Here is a 3,858-nt window from a genome sequence, read left to right on the forward strand (position 1 = left end):
TATTGCGTTGGAATATATATTTCGTATATTTTTTACTTTCTCGAATTACTCTTCATTTTTCATAGAATTACAATTAATATACAGTAATCTACAAATAAGTTTAAACAAATATACATATATATTATTGAAATTATATATTTATATCACGTATGCTTCTAGAGAAGTGTTGTAATACGCTTAGCGTTGTATAAAGCATAATAATCAATGTTGTCAACAAATAAATGACAACTCTATATTCCAACTTCAAGATGTTGACTATCTGACAATTTAATACTTTTAGTACGTTTACATGCGACATTCTTGACAGCAGTTGTTTCATAGCGCAAACTTGACAATTGGAATATGGACTTTTTCCTTTATTTGTTATATGCTCTGTAATTATATTAAGCTTCATGGATGGATATAAATTAAAAGGTACAATATAATTGAAAAAGCATATTTTCACATATATATATGTGTGTGTGTGTGTGTGTGTGTGCGCGCGTGTTTTTTTGTCGTGTATATTTATTCCCTCTTCTTCACTTTTTGTTGTCAAGTAAGATCTTTGACTTACTTGTAGTTTCATCAAATACTTTTGTATGCCAAATCCGATCTCGCAATTTGCTAATTCCTACCCTCTGATGAGAAGGAAGTATTTCTTCGAAACTCCGCGGATTAAGAACTATCCACTTACCAAGTGTTTCTTTTTCAGATTAAATATGTTTTTAACTTTTTTTCAAAGTGTTTTTAAACATGTTTTATCAACTGTTTGCTCTTATTATAAGCTCTATTTCCTATTTGGTTTTATCGAGCTTTTACATCTGGTTGAAATTACATTATAAATATTAATTTTTTAATATTTATAATATACTTTAGTTTTACCCTCTTGGATCATTTTGGTAAATTTAATTGTAATTTTTATTTTATATATATATATATATATATATATATATATATATATATTGATATGTAGTTTGCTTGAAGCATTGTGTGGGATAGGTGTGTAAAAGAGATTTAGAAGGCTGTCACAATGCGAGGAATGAATTATAGTCGCTGTTGGTAAGACGAGACGAGAACAAGTGGCGATGTACAAATCAATAAGTACATACATATATATATATATATCTTTTATATATATATATATATATATTCAGTTGTATGGTAAAATGTCTTACTTGTAATTCTATGCGACGTATTCCATTATTAATTTCGGAATGTACATTTGAAAAGGGAAAATTTTTCCGAAATTAATAATGGAATACGTCGCATAGAATTACAAGTAGGACATTTTACTATACAACTGAATAAATATATATATATATATATATAAAATATATATGTATGTATGTACTTATTGATTTGTAAATCGCACTTGTTCTCGTCTCCTCTTACCAACAGCGACTATAATTCATTCCTCGCATTGTGACAGCCTTCTAAATCTCTTTTACACACACATATATATATATACATATATACGTGTGTGTGCGTACATTTTCCGTTACTAGAACATATATATATATGCATATGTATATATAAAGCATATTCTTACGTAACTATAATATCTATATCTCTATATGTTCTCTTAGTCATAACACACACACATATATATTTAATGTATATATATACATTAAATATATATGTGTGTGTGTTAGGATTAATATATATATATATATATATATATTTTTGAAGGTATCTATCGTATATATATTTGTAGGCAACTATAACATATCTATATGTATTTGTAGGTAACTATAATATATATATACATGTGTGTGTATGTGTGTGCATATATATATACATGGTATTTTTAACTACAGATAACTGCTGCATTATACCACTATTTTGTTCATAAAAGCTACATATACTTTTTATATTCTTGTAAACCTCTCTCTGAAAAGATACTGAAGAGCTGTTACTCTGGCTATTATTTTTACTGAACTTTCTATATCAAAGAATGACAGGATTTATCTCGTGTTATTAAGAGTACAACACCCAAGCAATTTACGAGAAAATTTACTTCATAGGAAATTACTAGTTTTTATTAATTCTGTAGTAATAATAATATAATATAAAAGCAGTACTCGCCTTCGTAGAGTTAAAACGGTCTCCTTCGAAGCAGGAGGTTTAATGAGAATATCAAACTTCCAAGTGGTTCACGGTCGCTTGTATATCCCTGTCAGAATAATTGACGACGATACGTTTTTTTTTAATTAATTTTGTTTTTTTTTTGCAACTTTTATAGGTACGTATCGCATCTTACGTACAGCACATTCTCAAATGTTTACCCCTCCCGTATTGACCAACTCTAACGTCCTTGATTCAAGCGATTTATTTAGAGCATGATAGAGTACGTAGTATGCTTTATTGAAACTGCATTTTTGTTATTACTGACGTCACTACTTACACCACTCTGTTTGCCTTATTGTGGTTTATGTGAAAAAAGAATATGCTGTAGCAGTTCAGTTGATAAAGCTTGGATGTTTCTGCGAAGACATATACATATCCAATGCATACGTTCTGATTGCCAACTTATAGACAATATCATTTTTACCGAGAAGAGAAAGTATTCGTTTTTAGAAAGAAGTATACCCTCGAAATATTAAATATTTTACTCTTGATTGAATACGGCGCAGCATGTAATTGGCAAAAACGTAATGAAGTTTACGATATTTTCCTATTTAGAGCTTGCTTATCCATCCTATTGTTTTCTTTCATCTTATGTTGTGTTTTAAAAATTATGTTGTATTTTGTTTTATTCCAAACTTTGTACGGTCCTGGATATGACCTAAAACTATATCCGATGGTGAGGCCTCACCTTGCGGGCCTTGGGGAGTGTGGAGCCACCCTTTAATTGCCATTGTTTTAATTGCCATTTTGACCCGGAGTGATAGTACCTGTTAGGGTCCCAATTATGGGTTTAAAATAAATATACTCCATTAAAAATCGTTCCTTAAAATAACTAGATTCGGCATTAAATAACCTGAAAAAGGTTGATATGCCGTAAAACAAAACCAACCAACCAACCAAACTTTTTATACATACGCATATTTAGATTTGTACACTTGTCTCCAATTATTTGTGAATGCCGTCCATGAAGTTATTATAATGATTTTAATTAATTTATTTTTTATTTTTCATTTTAGGAGCAGCAGATGATGAAGACAAGGGAACCGTTTCAAATTACGTGGGCAGAATTTGCAACTGACGTCGTTCCAAAAAAGAAAAAGAAAAACCAATTACCCAGTTTATTATAAACGTTTAAGATTTACAACTAAACTAAGTAATCAATAGGTTTCTTATGTAAAGCTTATTATTTCAAAAGTTATCTTAAATTCATAACCTGATTTTGTTAATGTGCACAGATAACTTAACGACCATTTTAATAACGTATTCGAAAGATTTGCGTAGATTCATAGACGAGCAATACCTCGATTATAAATTAATAGACAAGCTATCACTATAATTATTACACACGGATGAGCTATTACGAATCTTTAATTTCTGAATAAGTCATTCTAGATAATTAGTTGATAGATGAACTATTAACAGGTTTTTAATTTTTAAATTAGCTTTTACTAGATTATTAATTTATTGGTCAGCTAATACGAGATTATGAATTTATAGATATATTAATATTAGATGATTAAGTATTACTTGATAAAAATGATCAACTATTACTAGATAATAACGTTTAAGATTAGATATTACTAGATAATTATTTCATAGATGAGCTACTACTAAATTATTCATTCATTAAGGAGATATTATAGATTACTAATTTATAGACGGCTATTATTAGATTAATCATTCATACGCAGGCCATTACTAAATTATCAACTCGTAGATTAATTATTATTAGATTAATTCATATACAAAGTA

At 28.7% G+C, this 3,858-nt stretch overlaps 1 long non-coding RNA gene across 2 annotated transcripts in view; it reads left to right on the forward strand.

Moving 5' to 3' along the window:
* The window catches only part of LOC145279786 (uncharacterized), a 135,860-nt gene extending 132,603 nt beyond the window's left edge, over nucleotides 1–3,257 (forward strand). For both annotated transcript variants that reach the window (XR_013868452.1, XR_013868451.1), the window contains one exon: nucleotides 3,123–3,257. This is a non-coding gene — a long non-coding RNA (uncharacterized LOC145279786). The remainder of the gene's footprint in view (nucleotides 1–3,122) is intronic.
* Nucleotides 3,258–3,858: the final 601 nt, after the last annotated feature.

Source organism: Euprymna scolopes, chromosome 7, assembly GCF_053919585.1.
Source record: "Euprymna scolopes isolate OS-2025 chromosome 7, ASM5391958v1, whole genome shotgun sequence".
Lineage (NCBI taxonomy): Eukaryota > Metazoa > Mollusca > Cephalopoda > Sepiida > Sepiolidae > Euprymna > Euprymna scolopes.